The sequence below is a fragment of the Oryctolagus cuniculus genome, chromosome 2, assembly GCF_964237555.1.
Source record: "Oryctolagus cuniculus chromosome 2, mOryCun1.1, whole genome shotgun sequence".
Lineage (NCBI taxonomy): Eukaryota > Metazoa > Chordata > Mammalia > Lagomorpha > Leporidae > Oryctolagus > Oryctolagus cuniculus.
Window position 1 is genome coordinate 11,235,738 of NC_091433.1, and position 24,332 is coordinate 11,260,069.

General features: G+C 46.8%; 1 protein-coding gene across 4 annotated transcripts in view; it reads right to left on the minus strand.

The window, feature by feature from the left end:
* Positions 1–24,332, minus strand: part of PROM1 (prominin 1) — a 109,503-nt gene that overhangs the window by 77,017 nt on the left and 8,154 nt on the right. The window lies entirely within an intron of this gene.

Sequence of the window (24,332 nt, forward strand, 5' to 3'; positions counted from 1 at the left end):
CTAGTCCCGGTCAGGGCACCAGATTCTGTCCTGGTTGCTCCTCTTCCAGGCCAGCTCTCTGCTGTGGCCCAGGAGTGCAGTGGAGGATGGCCCAAGTGCTTGAGCCCTGCACCCGCATGGGAGACCAGGAGAAGCACAAGGCTCCTGGCTTCGGATCAGCACGGTGCGCCGGCCACAGCACGCTGGCCGCAGCAGGCATTGGGGGGTGAACCAATGGACAAGGAAGACCTTTCTGTCTCTCTCTCTCACTGTCCACTCTGCCTGTCAAAAATAAAAAAAAAAAGTCTCATTGGTGCTGTGGTGCAGCAGGTTAAAGCCGTGGCCTGCAGTGCTGTCATCCCATATGGGTGCCAGTTCAAGTCCTGGCTGCTCCTCTTCCAATCCAGCTCTCTGCTATGGCCTGGGAAGGCAGTGGAAGATGGCCCAAGACCTGGAAGAAGCTCCTGGCTCCTGGCTTCCGATCAGCGCAGCTCCGGCCATTGCGGCCATCTGGGGAGTGAACCAACGGATGGAAGACCTCTGTCTCTACCTCTCTCTGTAACTCTTTCAAATAAATAAATCTTTTTTAAAATAAATAAGCATTATAAAAATAACTAAATATGGATTTTAAAAAAAGAAAAAAAAGTCTCAGTATAACAAAGAACCATTAGATGCTCCTGTGCCAAAAGCTCTTGATAATCTGCACACACAAGAGACCCGGGGGTAAAGGTTCAAAACCAGACCTGATCCAGAACTCTGCTTTTCCTCTGGGTCATACCTTTGTGCTTATAGTATATGTGGGGAACAGTGTGAATTTAGCCATGAAAACTAACAAGAGCAACAGAAAACCCTTTGCCTGGGCAGGGGAAGAACTCTGGAAAACAAAAGACCAAAATGTAAAGAAGAAGTTACCTTTGGGTAGGGATGGACGCTTACGTTTCTTTCAGTGCGTCTTATTTGAGCACTTGCCACTTGTAAAATAGAAATAAATAAAGGTTTGCATGTTCAGGATCACTAGCAATCAGGGAAATGCAAATCAAAACCACAATGAGGTTTCACCTCACCCCGGTTAGAATGGCTCACATTCAGAAATCTACCAACAACAGATGTTGGCGAGGATGTGGGGAAAAAGGGACACTAACCCACTGTTAGTGGGAATGCAACTATGGAAGTCAGTCTGGAGATTCCTCAGAAACCTGAATATAACCCTACCATTCAACCCAGTCATCCCACTCCTTGGAATTTACCCAAAGGAAATGAAATTGGCAAATAAAAGAGCTGTCTGCACATTAATGTTTATTGCAGCTCAATTCACAATAGCTAAGACCTCGAATCAACCCAAATGCCCATCAACTGGATAAAGAAATTATGGGACATGTACTCTATAGAATACTATACAGCAGTAAAAAAAAAAATGAAATCTGGTCATTTGCAACAAAATGGAGGAATCTGGAAAACATCATGCTGAGTGAATTAAGCCAGTCCCAAAGGGACAAATATCATATGTTCTCCCTGATCAGTGACAACTAACTGAGCACCAAAGGGGAAACCTGTTGAAGTGAAATGGACACTATGAGAAACAGTGACTTGATTAGCCCTTGTCCTGACTGTTGATGTACAATGTAATACTTTATCCATTTTAGTATTTTTTTTGTTTTGTTCTAGTACTATTGGTTGAACTCTGTAATTAACACACAATTATTCTTAGGTGTTTAAATTTAACTGAAAAGTGATCCTTGTTAAATATGAGTGAAAATAAGAGAGGGAGGAGAGGTACAATTTGGGACATGCTCAATTGGACTTGCCCCAAATGGTGGAGTTAGAAATGTGTCAGGGGATTCCAATTCAATCCCATCAAGGTGGCATGTACCAATGCCATCTCACTAGTCCAAGTGATCAATTTCAGTTCACAACTGATCATACTGATAGGTCTAAGAGTCAAAGGGATCACATAAACAAGACTAGTGTCTGCTAATACTAACTGACAGAATAAAAAAGGGAGAGAATAATCCAACATGGGAAATGGGATATACAGCAGACTCATAGAAAGGCAGATGTCCTAAACAGCACTCTGGCCTCAGAATCAGCCCTTAAGGTATTTGGATCTGGCTGAAGAGCCCATGAGAGTATTTCAAGCATGGAAAGCCAAGACACTCTGGCAAAAAAAAAAAAAAAAAAAAAAAAAAAAAAAAAAACCCCTAAATGAAAGATCTCTGCAAGTGAGATCCCAGCAGAAAGAATGGGGCCATCAAAGAAGGAGGTACCTTTCTCTGAAAGGAGGAGAGAACTTCCACTTTGACTATACCTTGTCTAAATATGATCAAAGTCGGCGAACTCAAAAGGCTTCCATAGCCTTGGCAACTCATGACAAGAGCCTAGGGTGATTACTGACACCATAGACAAGAGTCAAATTGTTAAGTCAACAACAGGAGTCACTGTGTACTTACTCCTCATGTAGGATCTCTGTCCTTAATGTGTTGTCCAATGTGAATTAATACTATAACTAGTACTGAAACAGTATTTTACACTTTGTGTTTCTGTGTGGGTGCAAACTGTTGAAATCTTTACTTAATGTATACTAAACTGATCTTCTGTATATAAAGATAATTGAAAATGAATCTTGATGTGAATGGAATGGGAGAGGGAGCGGGAGATAGGAGGGGTGCGGATGGGAGGGAAATTATGGGGGTGGGAAGCCATTGTAATCCATAAACTGTACTTTGGAAATTTATATTTACTAAATAAAAGTTTGAAAAAAGAGCACTGAAATGAAAAATGAAGCAAGGTAAGGGAGGCAGGAAGCAGCAGGTGGGAAACAATCAGAGGAGATGACACAGGAGTGGAGTGAAGAACAAGCGATGGAGAAGAGTGGTCCAGGCAAGGGGAAGAGTGAGATGCAAAGGGCCTGAGGCAGGGCAGGACTCAGCAGGTTCTGGGAAGCAGAGGGAAGCCAGCTGGTGCAGCTGTTATAGGTGCTCAGAGGCTACTGTGCACCCCTCTTCATTCTCTGTACGTTAGGAGGCCCCGGCCCTGGTCCAGGGGACTGGCAGCCTCAGCTGGGAGGGCAGTCCTGCCGGAGAGAAGGGAACTTTCACAGAACAGCTGACTTCAGGTAGCAAAGACTGGCCTGCTCCCCCTTACAGCAATGCGATGCACACATGGGCTGCTCTCCTCTCTGAAGTCAGTGAGCCCTTCCTTAAATGTCAGACGTAGAGACATTCCATCTGCTCAGCTTTATTTCTGTGCACAAGTTATGCTGTAAAGAAATGCATGCCTTGCTAGGCAGGCGTCTGGGGATTGACAGCACAGTGGATCTGGGGAGTTAAATGCTGTGTGTCACAATCAATCAGCCTTCTAGAAGCCTGCTGTCCAAATCTCATTAGGCTGAGCTTCTGGGTCAGCCAATTTCCAGGAGGGTGGTAAAAGATACACAACCTCCTCTCCCCAGGGCACAAGGCTACCACCTAGCAATCAGGTTCCAAGGGAGCCTTCATCTCAAGGAACAAATACAGTCACATTTAATCTGCGGCAGCAACAAATTGAAACCTTTTATAATCGTGATAGTCCTGCCGGCAGGAGGAAATAAGAAATGGTAAGAAAATACTACACAGGAACAAGCAGCCACATCACCACCACGTGGCTCCCAGGACCGACTTAGAAGATTGTCGCCACCGGATCACTCCCCAGAAGCGGCTTCCTGGAAACTCAGCCCCACCCTCTGGGCAGAGCCAAAGAAACCCCGTCGTGCAGGCAGCTGCTGGAACAGTCTTCTCCCACCTGCTCCTCCAGCTTGAAATGATCCACTCTTTTTTTCTTTAAACCCACTTTGTTCTGCCTTTAGGATTTTTTTTGTTTATTTACAATTTTTATTTTATGTATTTATTCTGCGGATTTAAAATTTTTATTCATACCTCCCAAGGCTGATGGGATACCGATTGAGATAACATAGATGAGAAAGAGACAAAGAGTAGCAAGCTCCAAGGACCTCAGGGGAAAGCCCAGAGCTCCATGCAGGCAAACACCCTGGGATCCACAGTGCCATCCCCCACCGCACTCTCTGAATACCTGTTTGCCCAAAGGGGGAGACATAGAGCGGGTGCTTGGCGTAGCACCTACGACACCATATCACAGTGCCTCGGTTCAAGTCCTGGTTCTGCTCCCAGTTCCAGCCCCCTGCCAATGCATTTCCTAGGAGGCAGCAGGACATGGCTCAAGTGGTTGGGTTCCTGCTGCCCAGGTGGGAGACCAAAATGTAGTTCTGGCTCCTGGCTTCAGCTGGGCCCAGCTTGGGCTGTTGTAAGCATTTGGGAACTGAACCACTGGATGGAAGATCTCTCCCTCTCTTTCTCTCTGTCTCTCTCTCTCTCTGTCTTTCAAATTAAAGGGATAAATTTATATATATATATATATATATATGTGTGTGTGTGTGTGTATGTGTATATATATACATTTATATATATATATGTGTGTGTGTGTGTGTATATATATATATATAGCGCACAGGGCACACCAGAGAGTCCCACACCAAGCTCAGGGTGAACCATTGTCCTAAAATTTCTGAGCAGCATTATTCAAGTCATTGTCCAGGAAAAACTGTAGACTGCAAAGTAGATTTTACATTTCATTTTTTCCCTAGGGCTGGCTTTAGCTCAGCAGTTCCTTCGTCTACTGAATCAGACCTAATCACCAACTCATTTTCTCCCAAGTGCTCTCAAGGAATGGAAACCCTGCCATTACCAACCGCCCCAACAACGTCCCACAGGTAGCTAAGGGAACTCTTCTCATGAGTGATTCCAGACACAAGAAGCAGAAAGAGAGACCAGAGGGCACCAGCAAATCCCTCTCCAGGTGTGACCCCTGGCTCAGGACTGAGCCCAGGTTGGCTGGATTTACCTATCTTTTATTTTTATGTATTTATTTGAAAGGCAAACAGAGAAAGAGACAGAAAGGGAGAGACACGAGCGTGAGAAAGATCTCCCATCTGCTGGCTCACTACCCAAATGCCCACAGAAGCCAGGGCAGGGCCAGGCTGAAAACTCCATGCCAGTCTCCCATGCGGGTGGCAGGGGCTCAAACACTAGAACTATCACTTGCAACCACACCGTGCGCATGTTAGCAGGAAGCTGAATGGAGAGTGGAGCCAGAACTCGAACCAGGTACTCCAATATGGGACGCAGGTGTCCCAAGCAGTTTCAATCACTGCGCCAAACTCCTGCTTCCCAGGTAAATCTAAGAACATATGTTTGGAGGCTGGCACTGTGGCACAGTGGGTAAAGCCGTCGCCTATGACTCCAGCATCCCATATGGGTGAGATATATATATATTCCACTCCCAGGCACTCCACTTCCAATCCAGCTCCTTACTGATGGCCTAGGAAAAGTAATGGAAGATGGCTCAAGTACTTGGGCCCCTGCCACCCACATGGGAGACCCAGAAAAACCTCCAGGTCCCTGGCTTTGACGTGGTCCAGTCCTGGCCATTGCAGCCATTTGGGGAGTGAACCAGTGGGTGGAAGATCTCTGCCTCCTCACCCTGTAAATATTTTCTTAAAAGAACATATGTTTGAAGAGATTAAAATTTTAAATAAAGTGAACATCCCAACTTATACTGATTCTTTCTCATTACCTTTGGAAAAGGTAAAATTTGCTCAATTGGCATTAGTCGCACCAAGAAAATGGGAAAACTGAAGTGATCAACCATTAGAAATAAAAAATGATGGGGCCGGCAACTGTGGAGCAGTGTGGGTTAACGCCCTGGCCTGAAGTGCCGGCATCCCATATGGGCACCAGTTCAAGTCCTGGCTGCTCCACTTCCGATCCAGCTCTCTGCTATGGCCTGGGAAAGCAGTAAAAGATGGCCCAAGTCCTTGGGTCCCTGCACCCACGTGGGAGACCCGGAGGAGGCTCCTGGCTCCTGGCTTCAGATCGGCACAGATCCGGCTGTTGCGGCCATCTGGGGAGTGAACCATCGGATGGAAGACATCTCTCTCTGCCTCTCCTCTCTCTGTTTAACTCTTTCAAATAAATAAATAAATCTTTAAAAAAAAAAAAAGAAATATAAATGAGGACATTTCAAAATCTACAGGTTGAAGCCCAACTTGTTCTCAGGAGAAATTTCTTAGTCTTAAAAGCATTAATTAGGAAATAAGAATAAAATTGAAAGAGATATTTAACTCAAAAGGCTTATTTAAAAATAGTTAAATAAGCTTCTAAAAATAGAAGAGAATTTACTGAAAGCAGACTGAACAAATGGAAGGAACTAATTGTTCATCTAAGCCGCCTTCAGGGCTGGTGAAATCCAGCCCGCACACTGGTGTCTGCTCCTGGTGCAGCCGGAAGACTTATTGGGAAAGCAAGCAGCACAATGTCGAGAAAGGCACCTTGGAAATTCTCAAAAATCTTAAGGGATGGCTGACAGAATTCTTTTGGTAAAGATTTATCTATCTACCCGGAAGGTACAACGACAGGCAGAGACAGAGAGGTCCTCCATCCGCTAGTCCACTCCCTAAATGCCTGCAACAGCTAGGCCTAGGCCAGGCCAAAGCCAGGAGCCAGGGACTCCAGGCAGGTCTCCCACATGGGAGGGCAGGGGGCAGGAACCCAAGGACTGAGCCATCAGCGGCTCCCTTCCCAGGCACATTAGCAGGAAGCTGCGTGGGAAGCAAGGGCTCAAACAGGCACTCGGGAGTGGGACGCGGGTGTCCTTAAGTGACAGCTTAACCTGCTGTGTCACAATACCACCTTCACAGGTTTTTTATCAGAAATGCAAGGGGCCAGCGCTGTGGCCTAGAGGGTAAAGCCGCTGCCTGCAGCGCCAGCATCCCATATGGATGCCAGTTCAAGTCCCGGCTGCTCCTCTTCCAATCCAGTCCTCTGCTATGGCCTGGGAAAGCAATAGAAGATGGTCCAAGTCCTTGGGCTCCTGCACTCGTGTGGGAGACCCGGAAGAAGCTCGTGGCTCCTGGCTTCAGACTGGGACAGCTCCAGGCCAATTGGAGAGTGAACCAGCGGATGGAAGACCTCTCTCTCTCTCTCTCTCTCTCTCTCTCTCTCTCTCTCTTTCTCTCTCTTTGCCTCTCATTCTCTTTCTCTGTAACTCTGACTTTCAAATAAATAAAATAAATTTTTAAAAAAAGAAATTGGAGATCATTCGACTTTGTCCTGTCTAGACTTCTATGGCGTACAACAACTTACACAGTGTTTTCCATGAGGTGCATTGCTCAATTCCACTAAAGGTGTGGGGAATTAGGCACTTCGGACCCAGTCCATCCTCGTTTGGGTGGACTAAGACCCTGCAAAAGGTACTGTGTCATAGCCTGGCCTAAAAACCTATGGAAAAGAGCAAGGTTCTGAAGTCAGACAGATCCGAGTTCAAATGCCTGCTCTGCACACTCACCACTCTGCTACCCTGCATGTGTCGACCTCTCTGGGCCTCTACCTTCACGTACATAAAGCAGAGATTATGTTTACAAGATGCCGGACAAAATTCAGTGAGGTTTCTCTGTATTCCTGATGTAGGAGTAAATTGGTTCAGCTTTTAAGGAGAGCAAATGAAGAAAGATCTATGAAAGCCCAAATTCACAACTTTATAAATTGCCTTGGCAATTCTATTTCTTGGAATTTATTTTAGATAAGGACGCGCTTGCATATCTGTGAGATAAAGTTATTTATAACGGTATTCGTAACAAGAAAATGGTGGAAATGAACTCATAAACTGTTTTGAAATAACAAGGAAGCTTTCACGGAGTAGCAAACGTAACGACAAGTTATACACCTAAAAAGAAAACAAGGGTGCCGGTGTCGCCGTGCTACTTGGGAAGCCAGCATCCCATCCTGGGGTGCCGGCTCAAGTCCTGGCTACTCCACGCTTCTAACCCGGCCCCTGCTGGTGTGCCTGGGAATCAGTGGAAGACGGCTCAAGTACTTGAGTTCCTGCCACCCTGGCTCCTGGCTTCAGCCTAGCCCAGACCCAGCTGTTGCAGCCATTTGGGGAGTGAACCAGAAGATCGATCTCTCTCTCTCTCTTATATATATACATATAAATATATATGTACACACACATATATGGATCACTCTGCCTTTCAAATAAATAAATCTAAAAAAAGAAAAAAAGCTGCCAAGTAATATATATACAAAATGCTATCATTTGTAGAAAAAAAAAAAAGGTCTATACACACTGGAAGTGTAAGCATAAAATATGTCTGAAAATACAGACATACGTATATACCCAAAACCTGGTGAAAGGGGCCAGCGCTGTGGCATTGTAGGCTAAGCCTCAACCTGAAGTGCCCTATGGGAGCCGGTTTGTGTCCCAGCAGCTCCACTTCCGATCCAGCTCTCTGCTTATGGCCTGGGACGGCAGTGGAAGATGACCCAAGTGCTTGGGCCCCTGCACCCATGTGAGAGACCCACAAGATCTCCTGAATCCTGGCTTCAGATGGGCTCAGCTCCAGCTGTTGCAGCCATTTGAGGAGTGAACCAGTGGATGGAAGACCTCTCTCTCTGTCTCCCTCTCTCTGTCTGTAACTCTACCTCTCAAATAAATAAATAAATCTTAAAAAAAAAAAAAAAAAGCAAACTGTTGACTGATTGCTTATAGTTGGGTGCCTGAGAATTAAGACAGGGACAGAAGCTAGAAGCGTCTCACTGCATATCCTCTTGTATTTGTAAATTTTGAGTCATGTAAATAGTTTACCTACTCAAGATGTTAAGTACTTTTTAATTTTGATAATGTACTGGAACAAATCAAAGAGGAAAATATCAGTAATTTAACTGAAAACTCAGCAAAGGAAGGACACTCTTTGAAAAAACAAACCAAAAATGAATCAAAGGATGACTTATGATTAAACATGGCCAATTTATAGAGATTTATTTATTTATTTGAGAGGCAGAGTTAGAGAGAGAGAGAGAGAGAGAGAGAGGTCTTTGATCTGCTGGTTAATTCCCCAAATGGCTGAAATGGCCAGAGCTAGGCCACTGGAAGCCAGGAGCCAGGAGCTTCTTCTAGGTCTCCCACACAGATGTAGGGGCCCAAGCACTTGGGCCATCCTGCGCTGCTTTCCCAGGTGCATTAGCAGGGAGCTGGATTGGAAGTGGAGCAACTGGAACTCGAATCAGTGCCAATATGAGATGCCAACATCACAGGCAGAGGCTTAACCCACTGTGCTCTGACACCAGCCCCCTAACTTTTTTCTATAGCAGGTCATACTGACAATAATAAAAAGGCTTAATAACCAGAGCTGAAGAATGCTGGGAGAAAGCATTTCTGTGAACTAATTCTGGGAGCACAAATCAAATTTTAAAGCAGAAAGCAATTTGGTAACACCAGTGGAAATTCTGAGTGCATGGCGTGTGCCATTTGCCATGTTAGCTTCTTTTCTAAAGACTCCTTCTCTTTGGTTTTACTCACCCAAGTACACAAAAATAGGAGTCAAAGCAGTCTTTGCAGCAGAAACAACAAGGAGCTGAAAGCAACCAAAATATCATCAAGAGTGAAAGAAATTGCCTGGGGGTTGGCACTATGGCACAGCGGCACAGCGGTTTAAAGCCCAATATGTGGGGCCAGCGCCATGGCTCACTTGGTTAATCCTCCGCCTGCGGCACTGGCATCCCAAATGGGCGCCAGGTTCTTGTCCTGGCTGCTCCTCTTCCAGGCCAGCTCTCTGCTGTGGCCTGGGAAGGCAGTGGAGGATGGCCCAAGTGCTTGGGCGCCTGTACCTGCGTGGAAGACCAGGAACAAGCACCTGGCTCCTGGCTTCAGATTGGCGCAGCACCGGCTGTGGCGGCCATTTGGGGAGTGAACCAACGGAAGGAAGACCTTTATCTCTGTCTCTCTCTCTCACTGTCTATAACTCTATCTGTCAAATAAATTAAAATTTTTTTTTTAAAAAAAGCCCAATATGTAGCGCTGGCATCTCATGTGGGTGCCGGTTCGCGTCCCAGCTGCTCTACTTCTGATCCAGCTCTCTGCTATGGCCTTGGAAAGCAGTAGAAGATGGCCCAAGTCTTTGAGCCCCTGCACCCGCATGGGAGACCTGGAAGAAGCTCCTGGCTACTCCTGGCTTCGAATTGGCACAGCTCTGGCTGTTTAGCCATTTGGGGAGTGAACCAGCAGATGGAAGACCTCTCTCTTTCTCTCTCTCCCTCTCTCTCTCTCTCTTTCTCTGCCTCTGACTCTCTGTGACTCTGCCTTTCAAATAAATAAATAAATATTTTTAAAAAGGAAGAAAAAAGAAAAAGAAATTGCCTGATCAATGGAGCATTATGCAGCAGTTAAAAAATAGAGGGATGGGGGGCTGGTGCTGTGGCGGGTAAAGCCACCACCTGCAGTGCCAACATCCCGTATGAGCAGTGGTTTGAGTCCCAGCTGCTCCATTTCCACTCCAGCCCTCTGCTGTGGCCTGGGAAAGCAGGCCCCTGCATCCACATGGGAGACCTGGAGGAAGCTTCTGGCTCCTGGCTTCAGATCGGTTCAGCTCTGGCCATTGCAGCCATGTGGGGAGTAAACCAGCAGATGAGAGACTCTCTCTCTCTCTCTCTCTCTCTCTCTCTCTCTCTGTGTGTGTGTGTGTGTGTGTGTAACTCTGCCTTTCAAATAAATAAACAAATCTTGAAAAAAAAAATAGGGGGCAGAACTAAAAATCATCACAAAGTAACAGGATACACACAGTATGGGCTGGCCTCATAGGGGGACATCAGATCATGGTTCAAATGAATGGACTAGATCCAAGGATTTCAAGGTGGAGAGAAAGCAAACACATTTCAGAATCAGACAGAAAGCCAACATTCCAGCAGGAGTGAGTCTGAGTCATAAAAGCAGGCACTGCAGGGGTTCCTTGCTCCTCCTCTTCCTGCACAGCTCCCTAGAAGGCTGAGAGGATGGCCCAAGTACAGTGGAGACCCAGATGGAGTTCCTGGCTCCTGGCTTCAGCTTGGCCCTGCCCTGGCTGTTGTGGCCATTTGGAGAGAGAGCCAGCGAATGGTAGATCTCTCTCTCCCTCCGTCTCTTTCCCTGCCTTTCAAGTAAACCAGTAATACATCTTTGTAAAAACACAAAGGCACTGGAGGGGTCTGATCTGTGGAGCAGGACACAAGGGCAAGCAGAGGGGACGGAGCTCAGGGACGGCAGGCGAGGGCTTTCCCACTTGTCCATGCTTGCTTGCTTTTTCTTTTAATTCTCCAGCTCTGATGTTGCAGAATTAAGCTTTTCTGCCTCGTTTCTTTATTTGTGCAACATTTTAATTGATGCATATCTATTTGTATCATAATACTTTAATTGACATACTTACACAGTACATGGCAGCATTGACATATTTACATAGAACATGTTTACACAGTACGTGGTGGCATTTCAGCACATGTACACAATGTATCCTGGTCATATCAGGGTGATTGTCCTATCCATCACCTTAGTACCTCCTCATACCGGGGACACTCAAAATCCTCTCTACAAGGTATTTTCAAATATTCAATTGGCTTTTTGTGGTCAACCAGTTATCCTGCTATGGGATAGTAGAAGGCATTCCTCCTCTCCAACCGTAGCCCTGTGATAATGTTTTACTGAAAACAACCCGATGACGTGTTCCTTCTGGGGGGATGAGCACACAAGCAATGTCTGACACAACTGCCCTCTGCCCTTCTCCATATTTTTTCAAATTAAAGCGAAATGGAATGGACGTTCAGAGTTACCTCCCAGACATCTCCCCGTATCTACTCATTATCTTCTTTTGTCTGCCAGATTACGTTTTAAAAGCAAGGGCAGAAGAGCATGTCAAATAATATCTTCTGAAAAATAAAAACGAGAGAGTGTGTGTGTGTGTAAAACATTTTGTGTTTATTCCCTAGAGCTTGGAACAGAGCCTGAGCTGAGTAAATTCTCACTAAGTATCTACTAAGTGATGATTGAATCAGTGAATCAGTGAGCAGTTCCACACAACCCTTTGAAGCTCTCATTACTTCCGGTCCGGAGAATGGAGTGGGGTGGTTGTATTTTTCCATTATTTCCCTTGAAATGCTGTTTGCTTTTCCCCTACGACACCCATATCAATATGCCTAAAAACAAATTTAATTTGAAATCATGGTAGTAAACGCTGAGCATGAAAGCAATGTGCATGACCAAACTCATCTGATGATTCTGACTCGAGTCAATGCTTGTCCCTGTCTCGGTCAGGCAGCTCCTTCACCCTGAGACACACCAGGTGACCCTCACATCACAGCTGATCCCTGCCCTGAGCCCTTCACAGAGACTTAACCACTGCCAAGGTTGGGAATCCCATTGGCTAAGAGATGATAAACTTGAATTTCCTCATGGAAGTAAAAGGCAGTACTGTTGTAAATAAGTATTTCTGTCCCTAAACATAAATAGCATCACAAAGTCCACGGACTTTGAATTGTACAGGAAAAGAGGAGCCACTCATAGGCAGTCACGCAGAGCTGTACAAAACGAATCCTTAGGATCTGAAGAAAGGAGAGGTGTGTTAAAAGCTAACAGCAGAGAAACAGGAAGAAAAAAAATGTCAAGCCGCACAGTAAGTTCTAGAAGAAAATGTAAGGGCAGAGCAAGAAGCCCCAGAAAGGATGTGGGCCCCAGGGGGTGTCCTGTGTGGTGGCTCAGGCTCTGTCCTGATCATGAGACGCTGCTATTTGCGGAAGCTACACAGAGGGAGCCCTTGACCTTTGTGGGGTGGCTACAGAACCAAACTGTGTGGGTTCAGAATTACCAAATAAAAGAGAGCGATGATGGAGGCTCTCCCAGGTCCACGGTCCTGCTGGCTTCCAGGACTGCAAGCTCTGGCAAGGCTGAGGAGGTGACATGACAGGCACCGCAGCCAGCGCACGTGAAAGCTGCGGAAACAGGACCAGCTCTCCCTGTCCGTACCACACGGGGAAGCAGCCAGAGTCCGCCAGGAGGCGAGGCGAGGAGAGGAGGTGAAGGAGGTGATTTCTTCAGGCCAGGCACGGGGCCGAGAGCAGGCGAAGTGCAGGCGGAGAGGAAGCATCCCTTTAAGTCCCCAAGTCGCTTGGTCTCACCCGCCAAGACCTGCCGGGGTGGTGGCGGCCTCTCCCGCTGAATACCACGCGCACAGCTGCAACAGAGCAGCAGGAGCCACGGGTGCTGTTACTTCTTTCATTCCTTTCCCGCACACGGAGGAGAAATGGTGTGAATTTAATACGCGGATGATGCACCTCTGCTGTAGGTGGAGACCCTGACGCTTTCTCAGCAGACCAGGTCACCTGGCCATCAGCTCCTCCCTCGGCAACACGGCTGCACCTGTCCCTCAAGGAGGTGACCATTCCGTCCAGTGCCCTGGGACTCTGCCAGCACGGGCTCACTGTCCACCTATCAGATGCATGCTCTGGCTTGCGCCATTGTAACCAAGAACCACCAACCAAGGGGCTCACAGCGGCAACCCAGAGCTCATGACGCCCAGGCCCTTGCCCACCTCAAGGGAGCTTATGGTCAGGTCTCGCCAGCTCCCAGCACTTGCTTGCCTTGTGGCTGTGTCACTCCAGTCTTCTCCCAGTTCATTCGTGTGCGTGGGCACCTGCGAATTTGCCCACCTGAAAGGACACCAGTCCTTTCGGGGTATGACCTCATCTTCACCAACTGCACCTGCAGTGACCCTTTCTCCAGAGGTATCTCCACATAGGAACTGTGCGAGGACACAACTCAGCCCCGAACACGAGGACGGCTCCTAAACTGCTTTCTACCTTTTACAACTGAATGTAAACAGAATGAACTTTAAAAATTAAGTCAAATCTATACAGACTGAATAAGGGCCAGTCATTTGGATGAAATTCCGTGTGGGTAAATGCTAAAACTCTGAGGATAAGGAAAACAAACTAAATATCAAGAATGCTCCACTCCAAGTGTTTTAGTTTTTGCTCAACTTCAAAGAAACCAAAATAAAGAAGTCAAAAATTATAAAGGATGCATTTTGTGTGTGATTTATATGAGAAACTCTAAGTTTGAAACTTCAAACAATTAGCTCGTGATAAAAACAAATTTTTAAGCCTTGGCCCTACATCAAAAGATTGGTGAGTGACTGTTTTAAGTGCACACTTAAAAGACGTTTTAATTTAGGGAACACTGTAATAGGAACTTCCATGGAAAAATGCCTACCCTATAAGGTTAAGTGAAAAATTCAAGTAATGAAATATGCAAAGTATCCTGTTTTTTCCTTAGAAGTTTCAACATTTTTTTGTTGTTTTTGACAGGCAGAGTTAGACAGTGAGAGAGAGACAGAGAGAAAGATCTTCCTTCTGCTGGTTCACACCCCAAATGGCTGCTACGGCCGGCGCGCTGCGCCGATCTGAAGCCAGAAGCCAGGTGCTTCCTCCTGGTCTCCCATGCGCGTGCAGGGCTCAAGCACTTGGGCCATCCTCCACTGCCTTCCCAGGCCACAGCAGAGACCTGGACTGGAAGAGGAGCAACTGGGACAGAATCCCATACCCCGACAGGGACTAGAACCCTGGGGTGCTGGCGCCGCAGGTGGAAGATTAGCCTAGTGAGCCGTGGCGCTGGCCAGTTTCGACATCTTTGAGAGCATGTTTGTGAATGATTTTGAAAGCACTGCACCCTTTGCGAATGAATGAATCTAAACAGTGACTGTCAGTAATGCTAACATCACACAGAGAGACAACCAGACATTATCCGTTCTCCTTTGCAAATGAATGACGTCACCTATAAACTAGTTTTGCCCCCAAAATAGACCCGAATTTGATCTCTTTATTCACGGTTCCATATGTTCCATATCTGTGGGTTCAACTAGCCACAGACTGAAAATATTCAGGTAATGCCTTTTACTTTCCTGTCATCATTCTCTAACAAATGCAGTGTAATTATTTACATAACATTTACATGAAAAACAAAATTAAGATAAGTTTATTTTGGTTCAAATCCATGCATAGTTTTTATAAAATATGCAATTCCTAAGAACTTCTTGAAGGCCCCTCATATGCAAAGATTCAAAATTTTTTGCAAAATAAACTTTTAATTATATTTTTCCATAAACTTTTAGCACTACTCTTTTTTTAAAAAAAGATTATTTATTTATTTATTTATTTGGCAGACAGAGTTACTGACAGAGGAAGGGAGAGACAAAGATCTTCCATCCACTGGTTTGCTCCCCAGATGGCCACAACGGCTGGAGCTGAGCCAATCTGAAGCCAGGAGCCAGTTTCTTCCAGGTCTCACGTGTGGGTGTAGGGGCCTAAGCACTTGGGCCATCCCCCACTGCTTTCGAAGGCCATAGCAGAGAGCTGGATCATAAGAGGAATAGCTGGCACTCAAACTGGTGCCCATACGGGATTCCGACGCCACAGGTAGGGGCTTAGCCCACTATGCCACAGTGCCGGCCCTAGCACTACGCTTGTAGTAGGGAAATGCAATATACCATATTTTATGAGGAACTTAAGCATGGATGAATTTTGGTAAGAGAGAGAGCCCTGGAGCCAATCCTCCATGGACACTGAGACACAATGGCGCCCATTTATAGGAAACACAGAAGGCGGAGGCCATGATTAAGAACACCATGAAGATGCAATCAGCAAGTTCAGCCTATGGGCAGGAAACCTGGTTCTTCAACAAATAAACTGCAAAGGGGAAAGACCTGGAGAGGCATCCGCTCAACTGAAAAGAAATGTTATGAAGCCCTATCAGCTGCAAAATATGATCATTATTTAGATCCTGATGCTGAATCAATGTGATAATCAAGAATTATGAACACTTCCTGAATGTTTAACATTGAAGAACTATTGATAACTTTGTAGAGCATGATAATAGTAGTAGGTCTTGGGGTTGGCACTGTGGGGTAGCAGGTAAAGCCGCCACCTGTAGCGCTGGCATACCATATAGGCACTGGTTCAAGTCCTGGCTGCTCTACTTCCAATCCAGCTCTCTGCTATAGCCTGGGAAAGTAGCGGAAGATGGTCCAAGTCCTTGGGCCCCTGCACCCACATGGGAGACCCGGAAGAAGCTCCTGGCTCCTGGCTTCGGATTGGCACAGCTCTGGCCGTTGTGGCCATCTGGGGAGTAGACCAGCAGATGGAAGACCTCTCTTTCTTTGTCTCTACTTCTCTCTGTAACTCTTTCAAATAAGTAAAATAAATCTTTAAAAAAATAGCACTAGATTTTCAGTTTTAGAGATCTGTAATGACTTACTTAAAGATAAAATGATAGAACAACTGGAATTTGCTTCCAAATAAAGGGGGGAGATGGCCCAGAACTGAAAGTCGCTGACGCTGGGGGGTGAGAAGATGAGGCCTCTTCCCCTTACCTTTGTACCTATTTGAAATCCTCCCTAATAATCTTTTAAAGGATCTGGCTGGCATATTCACTCAGGAGCCCCATGGGTTAGCGTTAAGAACGCTGAAAGATGCAGTCCCCAAGGTGCAGCAAGTCACTCCTAGGTACACACCCAACAGAAATGTGCAAGCATCGTCTCCAAAAGACACCCAGTAAAGTCTCCATAGCAGCATTACTGCCCAGATTGGAAACTTCTAAAATGGCCATCCAGGAGGCTGGACGAAACCTTATGCCATCTTTGCAGAACAGAATGGTAGGCAATGCTGAGAATGAATATTTATGATGACACAGAGCAATATGGACACAAATAAAATTGTTGCACACAGGAAGCCAGAAAACAGAGAGTAGATGGTGCGATTTCACCGAGAATAACTCACCTGCACCTCTGAAATCCAGGTGAGTGCACCCCGCGGAGGAGCTGGATGGCAGCAACAGGAAGTGAGGAAATGCTCCTTGGGGACTCGTCCCTTGTCTCAACCCCAGTGCTACGTACACAGATGCGTGCAGTTTATGAAGAGGCCACAAGCCGGACCGTTACGTGCATTTTTCTATATGAAGACTAGACTGAACACAAAGGTTTCAAAATATTTTAAATAAAAAATGTGGGAGATTATGATTCAGTAGTTATGGGAGAGGGCCCAAGAATCTGCATTTCTAACAAGCTCCCAGATGCCACTGAACCTGTTGGCCCAAAGGCTACACTTTGAACAGCACTGAGCTAGGCCTCTAGCATCCAAACATACGTGAGAGTTTTCAGAAACAAGTTCAGGTCAAGTTCACCCTCCCCACAGCCTCCTTGCCCATAGCGTAGGTGAGGGTTACAAGAGTGTGACGGCCGCAGAACCTGCGACAGAGGTGTCAGCATGATGTCCAGAGCCTGTCCCCCTCTCTGTCCCAGCTCAGGTCCTAGGACCTTGCAGACATGCAGGGCTCCAGCCTCCCTGCTCCCCGGGCCGTTGCCTGCGCCGCATCCCTCAGGTCCCGGCCTGTGCGCTTTGCTCTGCCTGGAAAGCGCCCTGCCTCCTCAGTCCTTCCACACACTCACAGCTCAGTTCAAAGGCTGCTTCCTAGAATCTTCTGATCCGTAGACGTGCTATCCATTGCGCCACTGGCCCACCCACTACAGGCTGCTTCCTTTGCCGTAAGCGTGGGAGGTCCCCTCAGCCCAGTGTCAGCCTTTGGAGAGCCAGGCAACACCAGGCCATGGCTCCCAGGAGGAGCTCACTCCGTGCAAAATTTAAGTCAGCAGGCGGAACCAGCTTGAGCTTGGGCACATTGCCTATTATCTTTGAGTGGCACAAACTTAGTGTCCCCCCCAAATGATACACCTAAGTCTTAACCCCCATAATTTGGGAACGTGATCTTATCTGAAGTCAGGGTCTTTGCAGACTTAATTAAGCGAACAATCTTTCAGGTGAGATTATTCTGCACTGACTGGGGGCCCTAAACACGCTAGCGGGTGTCCTCACAAAATAAAGGGTGGGGAGATTCGGGCCAGAGACCCAGAAAACGGCCGTGTGAGGCAGCCAGAGATGGGCTGGAGGCTACCCCAGCTAGGAACATGTGGAGCCACCAGAAGCTGAAAGAAACAAGGAAGGATTCTGCCCCCAGCTTTCAGAGGGAGCAGGACCCTGCCCACAACTCGCTCTGGGACTGCTGGCCCCTGAACCAGGAGAGAATCCGTTGTTGCTTTCAGCTACTCAGTTTGAGATGATTCCTTACAGTTGCTGGGCAACAGTGGGGGTCAAAGAGACACTTTGGTGGCCATGTGATTACCAGCACCTGAGGTTAATTCAAAGCTTTTAGGAATGGATAAGCCATTATCTACTATTCTATTTGACAAACACTGGCAGATAACTCTTAATCTCCAACAAGTGCTATTGGGAGTGCTTGATAAATATTCTCTATTTAAATATGATGATGACCTGAAAAGCAGGTATCATTTTACAAAGGGAGAGCTACAGAACAGAGAGGTTAAGCAACTTGTCCAACATCATGGAGCTAGCCAGTGTAAAACAGGGATTCAAACGCAGGCAGTGGTGCAGGAGCAGGCTCTTCACCGTCACTCAGGGGCCAGCAGCTGTGGTCATCTCTCCTGGTAACGTGCATTCCTCGCTACGGCTCTGGCCTGGCACCGCCCTGGCTGCTCAGCCAAGTGCAGGCCTGAACACTTCCCTTCTGCCCAACCCCAGCAGACAAGAGGGACGGCTCACGCCGCCTGAGCTTCATCCAGCGGCTGCTCCAGAGGCTCTTGGTTTACATTCACATTTAATCTCCCATTTCCGTCGTGTGTCTGAGAGCCTCCCGGACGGGCAGACACCATGGCAGGGATCAGCAGAGAAGGAAGCCCTGTTTCCGGGGCCCTCAGCAAGACGCTTCCTAACAGCACACAGCCTGCCCCTGCTACTTACTCACGCAAGCGGTGGGGCTCTGCAGACAAGGGAGAGGGGTAGCAATCGGCAGACCGAGTATTATCTATTATTTATTTACTCATTCGTTTAAATGCAGAGTTACAGAGAGAGAGGGGGAGAGAGAGAGAGATCTTCCAGTTGCTCGCTCACTTCCCAAATGGCCGCAGCGGCCAGGGCTATGCTAGGCAGAAGCCCGGAGCCTGGAACTCCATCCAGGTCTACCATGTGGGTGGCAGGGACACAGCACTGGAGCCGCTTTCCACTGCTTCCCCAGGTGCATTAGCAAGGAGCTGGGCTGGAAGTAGAGCAGCGGAGACTTCAACCAGCAGCTGTATGGGATGCTGATGTTGAAGGCAGTGGCTTAACTCAGAGTCCCATTGAGGGCCCCAGCAGAAGGAGAGTGACAATTCAGACACAAGAACTGTCCTATGAAGCTGTAGACACTCAAGGAGGATGACGAGTGCCTGTGACAGCTGCAGACCTGCCACTTCCCTCCGAGACCCTCCCCACATCCTCGGTCATTGGTGCTCTATCAGTGCCAGCTCAATAGCAGAACTCCCCCTCTGTGTAGACAACCTCCGTGCTAAGGGGGCCAGGGCCCTGGGTCAAATGCTGACTCCACCTCTTAACCATCAGCATATGCAGCCCTGGGGCACTCATTTGACCCCTTCAGTCTAGGTTTCCCCATCAGAAAAGTACATGTAGTTTCTCATAGTTCCATTTCACTTCAACAGATTTCCCCTTTGGTGCTCAGTTAGTTGTCACCGATCAGGGAGAACATAAGATATTTGTCCCTTTGGGACTAGCTTAATTCACTCAGCATGATGTTTTCCAGATTCCTCCATCTTCTTGCAAATGACCGGATTTCATTGTTTTTGACTGCTGTATAGTATTCTATAGAGTACGTGTCCCATAATTTCTTTATCCAGTCTACTGTTGATGAGCATTTGGGTTGGTCCCAGGTCTTAGCTATTGTGAATTGAGCTGCAATAAACATTAAGATGCAGACAGCTTTTTTGTTGAGAAACAGTGACTTGATCAGCCCTTGTCCTGACTGTTGATGTACAATGTAATACTTTATCCATTTTAGTATTCTTTTTGTTTTGTTCTAGTACTATTGGTTGAACTCTGTAATTAACACACAATTATTCTTAGGTGTTTAAATTTTAACTGAAAAGTGATCCCTGTTAAATATAAGAGTGGGAATAAGAGAGGGAGGAGATGTACAATTTGGGACATGCTCAATTGGACTTGCCCCAAATGGTGGAGTTAGAAACGTGCCAGGGGATTCCAATACAATCCCATCAAGGTGGCATGTACCAATGCCATCTCACTAGTACAAATGATCAATTTCAGTTCACAATTGATCACACTGATAGGTCTAAGAGTCAAAGGGATCACATAAACAAGAATAGTGTCTGCTAATACTAACTGACAGAATCAAAAAGGGAGAGAACGATCCATCATGGGAAGCGGGATAGACAGCAGACTCATAGAATGGCAGATGTCCTAAACAGCACTCTGGCCTCAGAATCAGCCCTTAAGGTATTCGGATCTGGCTGAAGAGCCCATGAGAGTATTTCAGGCATGGAAAGCCAAGACACTCTGGCAAAAAAAAAAAAAAAAAAAAAAAAAAACTAAATGAAAGATCTCTGCAAGTGAGATCCCAGTAGAAAGAATGGGGCCATCAAAGAAGGAGGTACCTTTCTCTGAAGGGAGGAGAGAACTTCCACTTTGACTATGACCCTGTCAGAATAAGATCGAAGTCGGCGAACTCAAAAGGCTTCCATAGCCTTGGCAACTCATGACTACAGCCTAGGGTGATTACTGACACCATAAACAAGAGTGTCAAATTGTTAAGTCAACAACAGGAGTCACTGTGTACTTACTTCTCATGTGGGATCTGTCCTTAATGTGTTGTCCAATGTGAAGTAATGCTATAGCTAGTACTGAAACAGTATTTTACACTCTGTGTTTCTGTGTGGGTGCAAACTGATGAAATCTTTACTTAATATGTACTAAATCGATCTTCTGTATATAAAGATAATTGAAAATGAATCTCGATGTGAATGGAATAGGAGAGGGAGCGGGAGATGAGAGGGGTGCGAGTGGGAGGGAAATTATGGGGGGGGAGCCATTGTAATCCATAAACTGTACTTTGGAAATTTATATTTGCTAAATAAAAAATTTAAAAAAAGAAAAAAAAGGAATTCAAAAAAAAGTACATGTAGTTGCCAGAAACATGCAGGTTTTGGAGCCCAGTTCTACCTGGACATTGGTATAGATGGGCCTATTGGTCTGTCCATCTGGTCAAATCACCCCTTTCCTGGACCCCTCTCTGAGCACCAAATGCCACAGTGACAGTACCCACACCATGCCACCACAGCCATTTTAGGTCAAGGGATCCAAGGCTGGCGATTAGCCCAGGTAGATGGAGGCCCACATCTGCCCCCCTGGTAACTCAGGAATTGAGACTGGAAAGGAAAGAACTGCCAGTCAACTCTCCAGAGAGCTAGCATAAACCTGAGCATACCATGAGACAACCTGGAGTCCCGGTGAGAGACCCCTTGTTTTGATTACCTTGGCTAATGGACCTCTTAGCTGCAAGAGAGGAGCGAGCGAGCCCTTCTACTCGCTCCAACATCCTTAGGGCATCTCAAATTCCACAGAAACCAAGCCTAACCCCACCCCGCTCCTGCTTCTACCTCTTACCCAAACCAGATCCCAGGAGCAAATCAGATTAGTCTGAAATGCTTTCAGAAATAGGTCAACCATCCTAAAATCTAATTTTAAAAATATGCCAAAACAGAGGAGAATCAGAGAATCTCTACAAAACTCAAAGCAGGAGCATTTTTTTTCCTTTGCTTGCTCCATTAGCATGGCTCCAATCTGGGTCATAACTTTGCCAGATTCATCGCAGCCACATTAAATTGAAAAAGGCACTTCTCACCACCAATAGCCAATAACCTTCTGCAATGTGGCAAAATCGCCATTTTTTCCATACAAAACCATGAATCATTTTAAAAGCACCACGGTAAAACAAAAGGCAAACATATCGCATACGCGGGAGCTTTGGAGTACAGGAGAAGTAACTCATCTTAAGACACTGTCGCTCACAAGTGTGTACCTTGGATTTAAACCCAGGCTTTGCGTACTCTCACTTCACACAAATGAGAGCTTTTATAAAGCGGGTTATAATTATGATTATGATTCGCGCTAATACAGAAGAGGGTCTGAAAGTTAAACAACGTGACCAAGCTCACCCAGCAGGTCACATGCACAAGCTCCGATATGTCAAGTTCTTTGGACATAAAATCGTCCCCATTACGTTTTGCTACATTCTAAGTTCATTATCACCTCCACCTGGGCCATTGCAGAAGCTCCTCTCAACCCCCCCCGATCTAGCCCACCAGCTCTTGTTGGGTCCTTTGCCCAAAGTCCAATTCCACATCCACCCTCGCTCACAGCAGCCATCAAGGTGCACCTCAGGAAGTGGTCATCTTTAATAGACGCTTGTCCCGTGAACGGAACCTCTGCCACTCCTTTCTTGCCTCTGCAAAACTCCTTGGCATGGCAGTCAAGGTCCTCCAGCCCTTGCTCTCCTTGACCTTGGCCAACTTGTTCCACCAACACCCACCATGCCCATTGCTGTCCACTGAGTATCAGCCCCCATAGGTTGAAACCCTAATCCCCAGCGTGCCAGCGTTTGAGGTGGCGCCTTTGGGAAGTAATGAGGCTCAGACAAGGGTCCTACCCTCGCGATGATGAGATTGGGACCTGATGGAATTCGAGGAAAAGAGGGAGCGTCTGCCCTGGGTTGCTCACGCTCTCCACAAGCACGCACCAACAATAAAAGGCCGTGTGGGCACACCTGGTGGAGGAGCAGCCACGATCTGGCCCTCCCCAGACACCAGCACCTTGATCTGGACTTCTGGCCTCCAGAACTGTGAGAAATAAATGCTGTCTGTGGCACTCGGTCTATAACATTCCATCACAGCAACACGGAGGCACCGAGGCCCCCCAGGCGGGAGCCACTGTCCTCCCGGCCGTGTCCCTCCCCCTGAAGGCCCTTCCTTGACTCTCCTGGGGGTCATCCTGCCACCAACACCCTCTCGTTCGTGAGCTTAAACCCAGCGCACAGCTTTGCTTCTGCAGCCTCAGGCCAGGAGATTTGGGAAATGCCCACGGCAGGGTGTAGCACACATTGTGCCCTGCCACCTGGGTACCCCGGCTCCTGGTCTGAGGAACACTAGTCTCTTCCACTCAAGTTCCAGCCCACAAGCCCTTTCTAGCTCAGGAGACACCATGAACTCTTTTGTGGTTCTTTTTTTCCTATTATCTATTGTAATTCTTTCAAAGGGAGAGAGAGAGAAAGACCACCCATCTGCTGATTCACTCCCCAAATGCCTGCCACAGTCAGGGCTGGGCAAAACCAAAACTGGGAGCCAGGAAGTCAATCCAGGCCTTCCAAGTGGGTGGCAGGGACCCAGCTACTTGAGCCATCAGTGTTGCCTCCCAGGGAGCCCATTAGCAGGAAGCTGGGAGTGGAGCCAGGACCCAAACCCAGGCACCCTGAGAGGGCACACGCACTGTCCTACCGCTGTGCTGGATGCCCTTCCCCGCCAGGGGCTTCTTTTATAACTTCAAATGCAAAATCTGGTAAACAATCTCGGCTAGTCACAGGACACACGAGTGAACCACTGCTGCCAGCCAGGCGCCAGAGCCGCCCCTTCCTCTTCCACTGCTGGCCCAGCGCTGCAGCTGCAACTCCTTCATGAAGGAATGATGCTCGGGAGGTATCCTCTATCAAGACTTCACAGACAACTGGTCTTCAAGCTTTGTTCCGGTTCATGGACTAAGCTAGTCAAACTAATAAACAAGAAACACGCACCTCTCTTCCCACCCACCCCCTTACGTGTGTGTGTGTGAGTGTGTGTGTGTGTGTGTGTGTTTCTAGTTTCTTTGTATTTTTGGTTTTTTTCTTTTGGGCTTTTTGTCTGGTTCTGCATCTTCAGTTATGCAGACATCAGTGAAAAGCACTGGCCCCACAGAGAAAAATCCCGATTGTCTCCTATGTGTCATTTAAATTGCAAAGCACCCAGACGTGGCTAAGAAATCTGGAAACGAACTGAGACTATTTAAAAATGGGATGGCAGAAGAAAACAGCTAACACTCCAAGGTATCACCTGTTACATTCAATATTATGTTATTTAAGCAAACTCACAAAAAAAGAACCCCCCCTCCCCCATGCTCAAAGGGGCAATACTGGTCCACTCTGGCCTATCACTAAAACCTTTAGGAATTTCTTTCTCCAAGGAAATAAGTATTGATGAAGGTCAGGTGTGAACTCGACTAACACCCTCAGGTTACATCAGGATTTAAATTCTCCTTACACCTCCTCTTAGACTAATAATGTTGGTGTCCAAAACCTCAGTACGCATCAGAAGTCTTGGGTAAAGTTCAAGGATATCTTCTACTTTGACTATTTCAATGAGGACTTCTACAGTACAGTTTTCCCTTGCAAAATAAGTATGAGGAAGCCTTCTTAGGGAAACAGAGAGGGAGCAAACTAGAAGAACATATGGAAAGAGATTATGGGATTAATTAATTAAATGATGTCTTAAAATGAGACATGGG